This window comes from Acomys russatus, chromosome 10, assembly GCF_903995435.1.
Source record: "Acomys russatus chromosome 10, mAcoRus1.1, whole genome shotgun sequence".
In the NCBI taxonomy this organism is placed as follows: Eukaryota; Metazoa; Chordata; class Mammalia; order Rodentia; family Muridae; genus Acomys; species Acomys russatus.
In genome coordinates this window covers 36,040,207-36,057,578 of record NC_067146.1, presented here as the reverse complement: position 1 = coordinate 36,057,578, position 17,372 = coordinate 36,040,207, and the positions used below count along the sequence as shown (strand labels likewise).

Genomic DNA, 17,372 nt, shown 5'->3' with positions numbered 1-17,372 from the left:
CCTCCTATGCACCCTTCTGCAGATGTTGAGGACATTTCATTGCCCTGCATCGTCTTGTCTTCTGTAGATCTCCAGAGCCTCTGCTGGCTTGCATGTCTAAAGAGTTTTTTTTTCACACGCAAAAGAACACTTGTGAGTTTGGAGCAGCAAAACAATGGGAATGCTTTGAGGTGTTTGCTTTTAACATTTACCGTGAGGTTGACTGTAAGTTCTAGCCAAAGCAACTATGTAAGAAAAAGAAATAAAAGGTATGCAAGTCAGAAAAGAAGAAACCACCATTTTCTTTCCAGGGAGCTGGGGAGATGGCTCCGTGGTTAAGCGGGCATACTACACTTCTGGAGGACCTCAGCCTGAATCTCCGTTACTCACGTCAGCAAGCTCACGGCTGGTCTACCTCCAGCTCCAAACCTCTCCACCCACACCTGTAGCATGCACTCACACAGGCACGTGATTAAATAAGTCAATTAAAAACAAACCTGTTGCTCTCAGGTGACGGTAGCATCCCTATGGTCTAGCTCTGGCTCATGTACTGCAGTTTTGATCCTTCCATGAAGCAGTGTTCAGATGTGGGCCTTTGGGGGAAATGATTGCAGTTTTGAAGCCTCTGACATCATCAATGTAACTTGGTGGCCCTTTGGGAAGTGATAGGAGCTTATGAGGAGGCCTTAACTGCAGGGAGCCAGGACTTGGGACTACATCCCTGGGGGCTACAGTACTTCTCCTGACCCTTCTGCCACTCATTTCCTTTCTGTCCTCTGAATCTAGCTCTCCTTGTCACTCTCTCCTTGCTAGGATATCCTGCTTTACCACAGGCCCACTGACTGCAGGCTAAATGCCCTGAAAATGGAGCCAATGTAAATCTTTCTCTCTTTAAATTGTTCTTTTTCATAAGTATTTTATCACAGTAATGGAAAGCTACCACACACACACACACACACACACACACACACACACCTTTACCAAAACATGTTAGAATTGAAAAAGCAATTCAGAATTCAGTAAATTTAACAATAGTAAAATCAACAAACAAAAGCTGAGCACTGTGGTATGCACTTGCGATCCTAGTGCTGGGGAGGTGGGTATGCGGTTCCCTGGGGACTGTTGGTAAACCAGCTGAGCCCACTTGGTGAGCTCCAGCCTAATCAAAGACTTTTATTCCAAAAGACAATGCGAATGGCTTCTGAGAAGTATACCCAAGGTTGGCCTGTGACACACACCCACCCCCACACCATATATACACCTGCACACATTTACACCCCCCCCCCCACACCTGCACTAACATACACATCCACACGAACCCATACCTATACACACACAGAAAAATCAGCACACAAAAAGCACTTTCATGCACTAATGACTCAAACTATTCAAAGAAGAAATTTACAGTAGCCCCGTTGGGGACGGTGAGATGGTTTAATGAGTAAAAAGCATTTGCTGCAATGATCTGACTCCAGTCCCTGAAACTCATACACAGATAGAATTGCTTGGAGGTCGTAGGCCGGCTATCCTCGGTTACCCAGGGCCACGAGAGCCGCAGGAGAGATCCTGATCCACAGTGTTGAAGGAGACTTCCAAAAGCTCTCTCTCGGCTCCACACATGTGTCATGGCTTGTGTGAATGCACACACACACACACACACACACACACACACACACACACACTCACAAACAGTAAAACAGCACATTTTAAAATAATGTCAAAAAGGAAAAAAAAAAGCTTCAAAATAAGCATGTAAAATATTTTTAAACTGGAAAAGAAGAACTGACGAGAAGACTGAAAACCTAGCAAACCCTAATGAAAAAATATGCCATGTTCATAGATTCAGATAAATGTTACTGTTAAACTATGATCCATGGGCTTGCTGCAATGCACATTTATTTAAAAAAAAAAACAGAAAAAAAAAAAAATCAGACCTTGAATAACTAAAACAATCGAGCAAAAGGTAAAAGCTGGTGGTATCATACTTTCTGAATTCAGCCTACCTTGTAAAACCATAGCAATTAAAGTAATACAAAACTGGTGTAAATGCAGGCAGCTAAACCTGCAGGATACAATAGCGGCCCAAGGGGCAAACTCACATGCATACTCAAGGAATCTTTGACAGGGGCGCAAAGAACGAGTACAATAATGAGCCAGTGGGAAAAGACACATTCAACTCATGGTGTTGAGAGTATGAGAGAGGGGAAGAGCACCAGTCGAACCCTTCATATTTACACACTAACTCAAAACATGTGAAAGACCTAATTATTAGATTTTAAACCATAAAAGTCTAAGAAGAGAAAATGAGAGAAACTCGTCAACATGGATCTAGCAGTAAGTTTTGGAGTACAATATCAACACACAGAGAGAACAATAAAAAAGAGGGTCAAGGAATGCAAATTAAATTAGCTCTGCGCAGTGCAGAGAGCAATCTTCAGGATGAGGAGAAAATTTCTAGGGCAGGAGGAAATATTTTACAGACCCATTCCTTAAGGGGGGTTATGTGCAAAACACATACCGAACTCATGCAACTCAGTCGCAAAGAGAATCGGTTAAAAACTGCAAAAGAAAAATTCTCCTGAAGAAGACAGTCAATGTTCAACAGGTGTTTGAAAGGAGTCTCAATATGACTGATGCTCACAAAAATGTAAATTAAAACCATGAAAATGTATTCTTTCCCTCACATCTCTTAGGATGGTTAACCTAAAGCTAAAAGAAAACATTGGGGAGGGTGTAAGTAAAGGAATTGTTCACTGTGGGTGAACAGTGCAAATTGGTCCCTCCGTAATGAAAAGCGGTGTAGAGAGTCCTACAGAAACAAACAAACAAATAATGAAGCTAGCACATTATCCAGAATTACTGTATATATGGACATAGTACCTATATTCAAAGAAATGAAACTATATCTATATGCCCCCAAAGAATTAAACCCATATATTGACTCAGCAGCTGCACTGTGCTCACTGAAACACATTGGCTCTGTTTCTTAACAATTAAACTTTATTATACAACCCAACTATCTTACACAAGAGGGGAAAAAGGGTAATGGGAAAAATGAGTGAACCTTCTGGTATCCATGGGATCGGTTCCATGGGACCAGTCCCTAGGTGTCTCTGGCCTGCATGCTGGTCTGGCCTGTTCACTGATTCTTTTCCTGATCCACGTGCACTCAAGCCTGGTCTGAACCTGCTGCCCCTCACGTCCTCTCTGCCTGCCTGTCACTCACACGCAAGGTCGAGGGTCAATTAGAAACACAATAATCCAGGTGGAGTCCCCTGGTCCACTTCCTGAATTCCAGGCCCAGGATGGCTCCACCCAGTCTATCTCAAGGTTAATCTCAGGGAGTATCCTTGGTATGTCCAAGGGCAAAGCCCACCAAGACTGCTTTTACCTGAGACAAAGCTTGCAATCCTTCCCAACAGAAACATTATTTACAATAGCCAAGAAGGATGCAGGGTGATTTCAGAGAGATGTCCTCCACAAGGCTTGACCATTTGAATACTTGGTTTCCAGTTGGTAGCTGTTTAGGGAGGGTTAGGAGGTGTGGCCTTGCTGGAGAAAGTGTGTCACTGGGGGTGGGCTTTGAGGTTTTGAAAGACTTGCTTAACTCCTCCTTCTGTTTGTAGATCAAGGTGTGAACTTTCAGTGGCTGCTCCAGTGCTGTGCCTGCCTCTGGCAGCACAAGCCCCAAACAAACCCTAAAAGTTGCCTTCATCATGGTGTTTTATCACAGCAATAGAAAAGTAATACAGAAATAGAAACCTGTTGACTAACAGAGGGTAGAGAAAATGTGATGTCTGCAGACGTACACAGTAGAATACTATTCAGTCTTAAGAAAGGAGGAAACCGAAGGTTAGGGACATGGCTCACTCAGTACAATGCTTATGGACAAACATGAAAACCTGAGCGCCGTAGTACCTACCTAGTACAATCATGTAGGTCTGTAACCTCAGCACTGGGCATGTGGAGACAGGAGGGTCCTGGGGCCTTGCTGGCCAGCCAGTGATGCTTAATTGGTGAGCTTCAGGCTAAGTGAGAAGATTATGGCTCAAACAATAAGTTGGAGAATCAGAAAGACATCTTACATCGGTATGTAGCTTCTATATGCATGCACATAAGCAAATACTTATGCACACTGCCCCTCTAATATACGCAAACAAAGGGGTGGGGGAAGAAAGTAGAAACAAAAGAAAGGAAAGGAAGAAAGAAGGAAATCACACTTGCAAGAGCTTGAATGGAGATTGCAGACCTTATTCTATATGGAGCTAGAACAGGCACAGGAAAAAATAAAAGCATCACATGCTCTTACATATGGAATCTAATAAAGCTGGACTCGAGAGGGCAGAATATAGGACAGTTCTCAAGGCATAGAAGGACAAAACAGAGGGAAGTTATAAGTCATAAGATGGCTACCATCTGGACATCAAAGGGTCATTAGTGTTAAAAGTACATTAAGGGGATGGAGAGATGGCACAGAGGTTAAGAGCCCTGCCTGCTTTTCCAGAGGACCCAGGTTTGATTCCTATAACCCACAGGGCAGTTAACAGCTGTCTGTAACTCCAGTTCCAGGGGCTCTGACTCCCTCTTCTGGCATTTGAGGGCATTGCATGCATGTTGCCTAGACATATTGAGGCAAACATGCATACACATAAAAATAAAAATAAATATTAAGCCGGGTGTGGTAGCTCGTGCCTTTAATCCCAGCACTCAGGAGGCAGAGGCAGGCAGATCACTATGAGTTCTAATCCAGCCTGGTATGGAAAGTGAGTCCAGGACAGCCAAGGCTACGCAGCGAAACCCTGTCTCCGCAGAGGGGGCGGGGGGGTGGGGGGAGGGAACTAAAAAATAAATATTTAAAAAAATACATCGAACACTCGAAATTTCCTAAGCCAGATGATTTCAGGTGTTCTTAGCAGTTTCCCCCACTAGGTAACCCTGAGGCAGTACGTTGTCAGTTAGCTTCACCATGGCAGTCATTACATAATATGCATGGATATAAAAACATTACATTGCATACCCTAATGAATATGACAGGTCCATTGTAAATCTTGTCTCAGAAAAGCTAGGAAAAGGAAAACATTCTATTTCCTTTACATTTCCAAATCTCTCAGTAATTCATTCTTATTGGTCACTGGATCCAACAAGATCCTTGCTCCTCCTCCTCCTCCTCCTTCTCCTCTTCCTCCTCCTGCTGCTGACACTTTCTAGGAGCCTAGAGTTTAATGGAGTGTACACAGCAGTCACCCACATAATAACGTGGCACAGATAAGGGAATTGTGACACACCAGCTACACACACTGAAGGAATTACCCCTGAGAGAGCTCAACGGACTGACTATGGCCGCACTAGTTGGCAGCAGCACATAGCTGGCCCTTCAAGTCCGATCAGCGGCGTGAACTGGGATTCACCTCTCAGACGCTCTTCATCTACCTTGACGGCCCGTTTTCGGAAATAGGCATGCCGAAGATGTCGCTGGATTATTTTGAAGGCGGCCTTCCGTTCATGTTTCTCCTGTATGGAGATCGGGAATAACGATAGGCAAGAGATAATATCCGAGGTGTTTTATTGAACAAGCTCAATCGTGTAGTGTTTGCTTTTTATTTAGCTCCATAAATGCACCCTGTGCTCGACAAATCTGTATAAGGACAAGCTTCCCGCCCTGGGGAGTTTGGGTTCCCAATGCGTACTTAAGGTCTTAGCTGGGGAAGGGCTGGCAGTGAGGGAGGGGCTGGTGAGGCTGAGGGGAGAAAAACAAGGCTTGTTTCCTCAGTACACCACCCTTGAAAGGAAGAGGAGATGAAGAAAAGCAGTAAAGGCAGGCTCTTTAGTCCTTAAGCAGCAACTGAAGCGTTGAAGCCACCATATGTCAGGGAGTACACTGAAGGCATCTCTGCCACACTCCTTATAGCTCCTGAAGTCAATCTCAGCATCCTCACTTCACCTACATGGACACAGGTCTGGGTAACTTGGCTACCTTGCCTAAGGCGGCAGAGCCATAAGAATGCATGAGCATGACTTCAGAGTCAGATTTGGTACCACAGTTCATTCATCTTGCTATTTTCCTTCAAGGTAAGCGTAAGTGCTGAAGAATGAGGCTTAGAATACATAGCCTGATTGTCCCAGAACTTTCCTAGTACGCTTGGCAACTTGTCCTTGTATTTGTCATATAAAAAAAGCCTTTTGCAAGCCAGGTGCACACCTTTAATCCCAGCACTTGGGAGGCAGAGGCAGGCAGATCTCTGTGAGGTCGAGGCCAGCCTGGTCTACAGAGCGAGTTCTCCACCAGGGTAAACGTCATTCTAATAGACTGTCCATGTGGTGCGCAATTGTATTTTACCAGTGACACGCCAAGTAACCTCTCAGCATATTTATTTTTGAATTTAATTTTTTTTTTTTAGTTTTTGTTTGTATGTTGTTGTTTTGCTGTTTGTTGAGGCAGGGTGTTAGATAGTCCAGGCTGGCACAAACCTCAGTGAAGCAGAGGATGACCTTGAACTCCTGATGCTCTGGTATCTGCATCCTGAGTGCTGGGATTACAGACCTGTGCTTTGTGATCAGCCATATTTATGTAGTCTCCCCCACCTCTCCCCCCTTTCAATACAGGATTTCTTTGTGTAGCCCTGGCTGTCCTGGCACTCACTCTGTAGACCAGGCTGGCCTTGTCACAGATGTCCACCTGCCTCTGCCTCTGCCTCCTGAGTGCTGGGGTTAAAGGGGTGTGTCATCACTGCCCAGCTCAAATTTGTGTTTTCAATTGACAAATAGTTCTGTAAATTTATAGTCTATAATATGATGTTTTGATGTGTTTACCATAACAAGCTAATTAGCATACCCATCAACTCATATATACTCTTTTGTGTGTGTGTGTGTGTGTGTGTGTGTGTGTGTGTGTGTATTGAGAATATTTAAAACCTTAGCAATTTGAAATGCAACATGAGGTTGCATTATAATTCACTTGAGTCACCTCATGGACCAGTAGTAGGTCTTGAAAGTATATTTTTCTTGGCTGGAATGCCATGTGCTTTTCCTTATATCTACTCTTCTCTCTTCACCCTTTGATGACCAGCATTCGATTCTCTACTTCTGTGCATTATAGTTTTTTTACATTAAAATTTTTATTGATTATTTGGGAATTTCACATCATGTACCCGATCCCACTCACTTCCCAGTCCTCCCAGGTCTACCTTCCATCCATGTCACCTCCTTCCAAAAAGAAGAAGAAAGAGAAGGAGGGGGAAGGGAGAGAAGAAGAAGGAAGAGGAGAGGAAAAAGAGGAGGAAGATGAAGAAGAAGAAGAAGAAGAAGAAGAAGAAGAAGAAGAAGAAGAAGAAGAAGAAGAAGAAGACAAAAGTGAAAATCAAGTTCAATTTTCATTGCCCACGTACTTACTGTTGCATGGTCAAACTTCCAGTGGCCAACCTCTTAAAGAAAACAGTCCTTTTAAGATTTCATATATAAGTGAAAATCTATGGCCATTGTCTTTCTGTGTCTGATGTATTTCACTTTATATTTTGTTCTCCAGTTCATCTATGTTGTTGCAACTTACAGAATTTCCTCCACTTAAAAGTCAGAGAGAAGCCGGGCGTGGTGGCGCACGCCTTTAATCCCAGCACTCGGGAAGCAGAGGCAGGTGGATCGCTGTGAGTTTGAGGCCAGCCTGGTCTATAAAGCGAGTCCAGGATGGCCAAGGCTACACAGAGAAACCCTGTCTCGAAAAACAAAAACAAAAACAAAACAAAACAAAAAATCAGAGAGTATCACATTGTATATACATAGTATGTTTTCATTTCAATATCTGTCCTTCCATTGATGAATACTAGGCTGGTTTCAAATCTTGGTATTATGAGCAACAGCATATTTATTTAGAAAAGCTGCCCCCCACTGCACCCTAGTAAGTAGAGGATGAGGTATCTTGAAATCAGGCATTCTTAAGTTCATTTCTAGATCTACGTTTTTTTTTTCTGTATGATCCTGGAAAAATTATAGAGCTTCCCTGAGATTCAGTGTCTCATCTGTAAAAATTCTATAAACATATGAATAAGACAGTATCTGCCAGACACCTGGTGGTTGACCTGTAGAACATATGATGATAGCTTTCAAAGCCAATCCTCCCCTGCATGCCTTAATCAAGATACTTAAACCCGTTCCACATTTTAAGTGTTAAATGTGAATATCTTTCTTCTTGTTCCTGGGGGGTGGTTGGGGGGGCTGGGGAGTGGGAGTGTGGGTGGGGAGGTGGAGGGGTGCTACTCTTGACTGCTGCCCTACTGATTATGGCCAGAGCCACCACCAACTTAGCACTTACCCTGGGGAGGACACCATATGTTGCAACAGGGGAGCTGGAATTTCTGCCTGCCTAGAGCCATCTCCTGGCGTCTAGTGTCCCGAGGAAGCAGGTACAAGACATTTCTTAGAGCCGCGTTTGCCCTTTGTGTTCTTAACAGCCTTCATGTGGCTCGTTATCACTCACGTCCACTCACCTGGTCTCAGCCCCTTTCTTCTAAACAGCCATGAGAATCGTCCTCAAAATCCGAAGTTCCACCGTACCCGGCTACTCTGGACTCAGGTTTCTTCTTGTTGAGTCCCTTGCTTTTCCTTCTTTCTGAGAAGATTCTCCAGACTCCCTCAGATACCCTGTCTCTCCTCTGCTGTTTACCAGCAGAATCTTAGTCTGAGGAAATGTAAACACCTCCTCTTTCCTCCTCTCCCAGGAACTTAACTCGCCTTCATTTTGGGCCTCTACCATTATAGCCTGGCTACTATCGTTGTTGCAAGGCAAACACGCGGCAACCCACTCCCTCTCTTAAATGTGTAATCTGAGAGCAACTGTAGAACTTCGTCTCTCTCTGTTGGCCAGAGCCAGTCACACAGGCCCACCTAACTGCGAGCAGGCAGTTGTACTCCTGTGGGCCTAGGCGAGAGAGCGCAGTCACAGGCCTGTGGACAACAGACTTCGGTGCTGTAAAGACCGTAAAGTTCACAAAGAGCAGAAGATTCATCAAAGGGAGAAAGACATGGAGTAGATAGGCCAGAGAAGCCAGCATGGTGGAGCATGCGTGGTTCCAGTGACTCTGGAGGCTGAGATGGAAAGGTGAGTTGAGGCCCGAAGTTCAAAACCAGCCCAAGCACAGAGTAAGATCCTGTATTAACCAAAGGAGGGAGGAGAAAGGGAGAGAGAGGAAGAGAGAAAGAGAGAGAGAGAGAGACAGAGAGAGAGACACACACAGAGAGACAGAGAGACACAGAGAGAGAGAGACAGAGAGAGAGAAAAGAAGAAGAAGAAGAAGAAGAAGAAGAAGAAGAAGAAGAAGAAGAAGAAGAAAACAAGGAAGAGGAGGAGGGCTGGGGAAGAGAGGCCTATGTGTCACAGACAGCTTAGACACTGTGTACCAAGTGCTGATCCATTTGTCTCAGCTACAGAGTCAGAGTGGTCCCGTATCTGGTGCATTTTCCTTAGAGATCAGGAAAAAAATATGGATGTGTAGCTTCTTCTGCCTCCTTTGGGATGGAATGAATACTGCACAGTGTGGTGTGGAATTCAGCCTCCTAGGTGGGTGCCAACAGGACTCAGTGCAGCTGCCTACCAGGGCGGGGAGGCAAACTGCAGCCAAGCCCTGGCTAGTGGGGTGAGGATGGAGCTGAGCAGACACATTCCCTTGAGGCACGTTCTCCCTGATGTCCAGGGTCTCTTCTGTAGCTCCTGAGTGCTCTGTCATCTTTGGCCTGTGCGGAATCTCTCACCCTAGGAAGAATCTCATTTCTACTGTTCCTCTTTCTTTCTCCTTCCTTCTTGCTGACCTCATTGTTTTTAAATAAAAATATCAATGGTTAATTCGTGTCCCAGTGTCTGCTTTTCAGGAAACACAGAGGGAAAGAAAGTTTCATACTAAATAGTATTACACATGTTTAGTTGTGTAATATGTAAAAAAAAAAATGTCTTCAAGATTTATATGGAGGGAACAGAGGAACAGAAGTTAAAATGAGGAGGTAATAATGCATTGCCAGAAAGATTGCTTTGGCCAGTCTCCTACTGTCAAACCAGAGGAGGATGTAGAATTTCAGGAGCTTTGAGATCAAAGACCCCAGCGTCAGAGAAAGAAGTTGGGCATAGCCACTAACCCTAGTGCTGTGGGGTGTGGGGGCCCAGAGACAGGAGCATCACTGTCTTGAATGAGTGAGGTGAAAAATAATAGAGCAAGATGCCCTAATACCCTCCTCTGGCCTCCATGCATGTACACAGGGCAGGCACCTGCACACACATACGTGCACCTCACAAAATTAGACATGAGCACAGACCAGAAGAGCTGTTGAAACAACAGGTAGAATTTATAATGTTGACTACTTAATACATATGCCCAAGCAAATATAAGATACAAATAGGTGTAAGTGGGTGGCTGACGTAGAGTTAAGTCAGTGAATCAAGTCTAAAACAATTGTATTATTTGAGAACAAACTTAAGGTTCACAAATGCTGATGTTCTACGAAATCTAGAAAAATGATCCAACTGGAAACATCAAGCGGGTTTAGAATCTGGGAAATGATGAAGAGACTATCGTAATATAGACCTTTGCTTCCGGCAAGTGTGATTGAGTTAGGCATCCAGTCTCATTATCTGAATCTCTCTACAGTCTTCTCATCTGTGGCCTCTCAGCCTCTTCCCAAGGAATTCCAGTAATAGTATATTTGCTTCCTCAACTGAAAATTGAGTGTGACTGTATAACTGTGTGACTGTGTGACGCCTCCCACCTGTACGTGTGTCTTTATGTGTCTCTGTGTGTGTGTCTGTGTATGTGTGTGTGTCTCTGTCTCTGTATGCACGTGTCTGTGTGTGTGTGTGTCTATGTGTGTCTCTGAGTGTCTCTGTGTGTGTGTGCGCGTCTGTGTGTATGTGTGTATGTGTGTCTCTGTGTGTGTGTGTGTGTGTGTGCGTCTGTGTGTATGTGTGTGTCTGTGTGTGCAAAAGCGGTCTGCAGAGTTGGGAACACAGCTCAGTTGGTAGAGTGCTTGCCTAGTACGCGTTGAACATCCTGGGCTGCATCCCCAGTACGACACACACTGGGTTAGATGGCATGTGCCTGTGATCCCAGCACTTGGGAGGCAGAGGCAGGGGGAACCTAAGTGCAAGGTCATTTGCTGTGACAAAACAAGTGAAAAGCCTGCTTTGGGACACACGAATCTCTGTCTGTAATAAGTAAATAGGCTGGGCACGGATTGCACATGCCTTTAATCCCAGCACTTGGGAGGCAGAGGGAGATGGATCTCTGAGTTTGAGGCCAGCCTGGTCTATAAAGAGAGTTCCAGGACAGCCAGGGCTACATAAAGAAACCTTGTCTTGGAAAAACAAACAAAACAAAACAAAAAACCATCAACAACAATGGGAGGAGGAGGAAGAGGAGGAAGAGGAGGTGTTGGTGTTGGTGGTGGAGGAGGAGGAGGAAGAGGAAGTGGTGGTGGAGGAGGAGGAGGAGGAGAAATTAGTAAATAAAAGAAATACGTGTCATTTTCACCATTAGTCTTTTAACCTCAGCAAAAAATGGCTTCAAATTATTCTTCCATATGCTGGTGCTTGTGTACAGATGTTTTTCAAATCCAGATTTTGGCCTTCCTATTAATTTTTACTAAAAATCATCCTAGTTGAATCAAGTCATCATTGGTGCCTTAGGTTTTAAATTTCAGAATTTGCCACCTAATGTATTTATGATCTGTTTAGAATTTTTTATTCTTTGACAATTTCATACTTATATATATTGATTTCTGATCACTTCACTCCCCATTATTATCTCTGAAACCCCCAACTCTCTGTTTCTCTTTAGTTCCCATTGAATTTAATTAGGATTTCTTGTATGAGCATGGAGTGGGTGAAAGGCACTGACACTCTGTCATAAAAGGAGAGAGTATTACACACACACACACACACACACACACACACACACACACTCACTCACTCACAGATATACTCACACCCACTCACACATTTATTTTCACTCTGGCTATGGGTGGTCAAATGGGAGCCACAGTCACACACGCCCTTTGTATTTTCTTTGCTAAAGACTCAGGATAGCTCTTGGCTTTCCCACTAGGAAGAGGAATCAGCCAATGGTCTGTCAGCCCATGGCTACTGTTCTCTCCATGCTAGTGCACGCGTGAATGTGGAATCCTGGGCAAAGTCCTCATTGTCCTGGTTGTGCCCATCGTGGTACATTTTGTGTTTGTGCTGCAACCAGGCCCAGTGATGCCCAAGTGGCACAAGGAAACTACTTTGATTATGGTGACAGTGACATTTGGCTATTGAAGAGCAAGTCTCCTGAGTGGTAGGCAAGGCTGGCTCGTGGGTTGAGGCCAGGCGTGGGACAGAGATAAAGGCCCCCTCTTTCTGTAGTGTCTAGTGGGAACTAGATTCACAGAAGCAGGCAGTTTTACAGTTTTACAGTATCACAGCTACTATATTTATTTATAGCTCCATATATTCATTTCTTTTCAGGAAACATCAGTGCTTTCTTGGCACTCGATTCTATTTGCTTGAAGCCTGCAATTTTTTTGTTTGTTTGTTTGTTCGTTTGCTGCCAGTTTACAAACTAACTTTTGCCTCTCGTAACAGATGTTCTCTTTACTTCAGTAAGCAGTACTATGTGTCACTACACTGCACAGAATAGCAAAGAAGAATTAAATGTAGGCAAACCATCTTAAAAAAGAGAGAGAGAGAATTGGCTGTGTTCATACATAACAGCATTTTTTTCCTCTCAGACAGCAAATATTTGTTAAGTGAGTGTTCTGTTAAACATGCTCAGCAACAGATATGGTGGCACATGCCTGCAGTCTTAACACCCATAAAGCTCAAGCAGGAGGAACTCCACTCTGGGGCCAGCCTGGGCTACACAGCAAGTTTGGGATCAGCCTGAGCTACATAGTGAGGTCTGTTTTTAATAAGAGCAAAGCACAAGTAAATGGAGAGTAAAGAATGAGCAATGACTTATCTGTGGAGCACTTCTCCATGTGAGAATGAGCAATGACCTATCTATCTGTGGAATACTGGACCAAGACCTTTGACTTCTATATCTTTCATTCTCAGAATGACCCCTTGAGATGGATGCTGTCGTCTCTGTTTTGAAGGCCACATAGCTGTGATCATTGTACCTCTTTCTAAGTTCCTGGGGCTAATTAAGAGCCAGCCAACATGCCTGGATCTGTGCCTCTACAGACACTTGTAATTTGTGTTTTGTCATTCGACTCTTTCAGGTTTCTTTCTTTTTTTTTCCTTTTTCTTTTATTATTATTATTTTTTAATATTTTTGCTTTCTGGAAACTTCTGCTCTGAGAACACTCTGAAAACATATACTGAATCTGGGTGTTTTCTAAGGCCTTTGATTTTCTTCCTCCTCACTGAAGTGGCAGAAGTGAACACAGAGCAGACCCTGGACGCTGGAACTCACTGTGCTCCCATTGCTCTATGCATTCTGTAAAGTCTTGGGAAGTTATTTTTAATGCAACATGCCAGAGTGGCATGTTGAAAGATCCATAGTAACTAGCTAACAGTAACAGCAGGGCCTGCCAAGTAGAAGTTCCATAAATCAGTCATAAACACAGTTACAAAATCGGGGCCAGCGTCACGTGCATGAGGGAGTGTCTTTGGAGAAGCACAATTTAAGCACAGTTTGAAGGGATTGCTTTGCATCTTTTCGGGAGTGAAAAGCTCATTGTGAAGGATTTTTAAGAAGGGAGGAAAAACCCAGAGTGAGAAGGAGACTTTCTGGTTCTATATTCTGATGGCACACTTTCTCCGGGGCCATCAGGCAAACCAAGGAAGCCAAGGCAAAGATGAAGTGATGACTGCCTTAGATGCCAGTGTCCCCTTTCTCATGGCTGTAATGGTTTTGGAATCTTTCCCTTTCCACTACCACAGCCCACATTCAGACCTTAATAACTTGACATACTGAAAACCTCATGGCTGACTTATCCTCCCCCAAGCCTACCGAATTCACATCAGTAAAAACGGCCCAGGTGGGATTTTGAACATCTAATCCTTTGAGCGAGAATTTTACAAGGAGCTGCCAAGTGCTACCAAGCCACATAAAAGCTCACAAGTTTGAAACTCCAGGGGCTTCTTCCTCCCGTCTCGGAAACCCACAGCACACACCCGAATTATGCTTTGGGAATTGTAAGGGTTTGTTTATCAGGCAACGAATGTATTGCCAGCAAATGCTAACAAAGAACAAGTTACTTTTGAAAAGGCAGAGAAGTGCCCTGTGCTGGTTTGACTCTCAGCTGTAACAGAAGACCCAGGCAGAGAGAGAAGACTACCACCTCCCATAGGGTAGGGACTGTTTCCCGAGGACATCAGCAGGAAGGATACTGGCGTACTGGTGAAAGGAGGGGCCACATCCCTTCCTATACCGCACCCTTCACATCGGACTGCCATTTTCCACTTTTTGCAATGGCTCTCCTCTTCCAGCCTGTTTGTTTAGAACACGCCATCCTCTTTGTAAAGAGAGATGTTGTGGAGTGTAGGGTGGGTTATAGAAAGAAGAAGCATTCTTGGCACATGCCACCTGAAGAGAGACTTCACATGAGGTAATGCCCTCTGCCTACTCAACCAGAGTTCCTGGGGAGTCCGACTTTCCTTACAGCCTTACAGAAGCACTGGTGTTGACGGGAGGAGGGGTGTCTGAGTAGCTGGAAAGGCTGGAGGTGAGGCGGAGAACTCTTCACAGGGATTACCTGTCGCTGCCTCTGGAGTGCCAGGATCGCAAGTGTACTAATGTGTCTGTCTGATAGGGGTTTCAGGAGTCTAAGTTCCTCTGGTCCCAATTGCATGGTGAGCGCTTGACCCACTGGGCCAACTTTATAGTTTACGAAGCGTGGGCACTTATCAAGAATATAAATTCCTTCCAAACCCAAAGGAGGAATACCAGTTGGGTCAGTGGTCCTCAGGAACATTAGGGTGGAGGGGTGGGGACAGCGATCACATTGGAGTAGAGTGGCAAGTGACAGGAAGATGACTATGTAGTGTGGCATCTGTGGACTCCAAATGGAGACTTAGAGGGGACATAGCTGACCATATTATTTTTATAATACAGTGGTTGTTTCTCTTAGCTTATTTTTTTTTAACTCGGCTACCACACAAATAATGAAGACTTTTATAATACATGGCTTCACAACACAATCTGAGCAGTTTAAGTCTATTCTTAACCCTCTATGCTATTTAGTCTTATTCCAAGCAAACATCCCATACTTCCTCCTCTACCCATGGCTCAATCCTCTCGATCCATCCCTAACTCCTCCTCCCCTGGCTGGCAGGAAATCCAGCCCTATTCTCTCCCCTGCTCAGCGATTAGCTCTAAGTTGTTTTATTGGCATACTAGGGAACAATTGGGGAGCAGTGTTTACACAACACTGCGACAGAAATCAGAATTTAAACTACATAATAACCTTTGCCTACAGTTGATGAGGGGAAGGGGTATTTAAGATGAAAAGGATCTTGACTACGCTTAGGTGCTGGTGGGAGTTAGATAAAGGACAAATGTCAGAGTGAGGTCTCCAAGAAAGTGTAAGAGGGCAGGGAGGGGGATTGCTGGGACCTGCTTTGAGGATCTACCTTTGTAAACTCAAAGGACAGCTTCAAGTCTAACTCAGCGTAGGCATGTAGAGATTTGCTGAGCTTGGCACTGTGTGGGAAATAAAAGGGCAACACGCTACTGCACTTTAGCTCAATGGGCGAGTGCAGGCGTGGACTATTTACAATCGACAGTGCAGGCATTATGTCATAAGGGAAGGATGGGGAGCAGGTCCTGAGATCCTCAGTGCTGGTAGAATGAACTTCTTGTTTTAAAGGAGAAACGACAACAGTGGTAATGAAGCTCTTCATCATCGGGTAGACACTTTGGGGTGGGATTTGAGAGCTGGGGAGACACTGATGTCTGGTAACACTGGGATGAAGATGAGGTTTCCAAGCTGTGTTTTGCAGTACTTCTGTACATTTTGTGTAAAAAAAAAAAAAAAATGGGGATGGTAGTCAATTTAATTTGGAAAGTGCTGTGTACATGAAAGCCACATTGTACTTTGATTTCAGGCATTTTTAAGTGCTGAAGACACTGTTATATGTCATGACAGCAGGTGCAAATTGAGACTGTCCCAGAAAGAATGGAATGGACACATGCCCTAATTCTAGACTGTATTCACTTTTGGAGATTTAAATGAACATTCATTTTTCATAAAGGATGGAAACTGTACGGAACTTCAAAGAATTAGGATGCTCAGGAGGGTAATGGTATGGCCCTGTCTTGCTCTCCTATTTCTGTTTTACCTTTAATCTCTTAGATTAAGGGAAATGAAAACCTTCTATTAGTGTCTTTCCTTTGTTTATAAGGGGTTAAGGGGAGAGCTGTAAGGTTCACAGCTGAAGTTGTATATGCCTTCTCTGAATTTGGTTTCATTTTTTAGGTCTACGGGTTAAAGGGTGTGGCAATGCCTAGGCTTGGAAAAGTTTCCTAGATTTGTGCTGTTGGTGCTCTACTCTAGGGATTTCAATGCACAGACTTGACAAGGCCATGCCAATGTGGGCATCAGGATTGTCACTATATAACCACAGCTGAGCTTTTCTTAAGTAGAAGTCATATCACTGGCAACCTGGCTTATGGAACAACACACGGATTGATTGGTTTTGTTAATATATTTTTACTAGCATACCAAATGATTACTTTCATTCTCTTCTTCCCTTTCCCACCAACCCTCCCTCTGACAAAGTCTCATGTAGCTCAGGCTGGCCCCAAGTCAGTATGTAGTAGACGATGGCCATGCACTTCTGCCCTTCCTCCCTCCACCTTCCTCATGCTAGGATTACAGGGGTCACCATGCCTAGCTATCGTTTTCATTTTTATCCTTAATATATTGCTGTACGTTGTTCATGTTTGCCTCCAAACCACCCCCCATTATGCCCTCTCAAACTATTGTTAGTCCTTTTCCTTCTACCACATTCATGTCACACAGTCCCATCCTCCAAATCTATATGCAGACGCTGTGGCATAGACCGCACATATACTAAAGACCTACACACAAGTTGCAGAAACAGACACCCTTTTCTTTCTTTGTTTCTTTGTTTCTTTGTTTCTTTCTTTCTTTCTTTCTTTTTTATAATTGATGATAGACTTTTTTCTTCATCTGCTCTATCCTGATTATGGTTTCCTTTCCTACATCTCCCAGTTCCTCCTCACCTCTCCTCTCATCCAGAGGCACCCCCTTTCTGTCCCTCCTTAGAAGCCAAACAGGAGGCTAAGAGATAATCATATGATACCATATGATAAAATAAAACATAATAAAATAAAACAACTAAGACATCGGAATTTGGACAAAACAAATGGGTGCAAAACAGCCCAAGAGAAGGCACAAGAATCAGAGTC

The 17,372-nt window shown here is 44.0% G+C and overlaps 1 pseudogene; it reads right to left on the bottom strand.

The window, feature by feature from the left end:
* Window positions 1-5,313: 5,313 nt before the first annotated feature.
* LOC127194126 (general transcription factor 3C polypeptide 3-like) overlaps window positions 5,314-17,372 on the bottom strand; it is a 58,301-nt pseudogene continuing 46,242 nt past the window's right edge.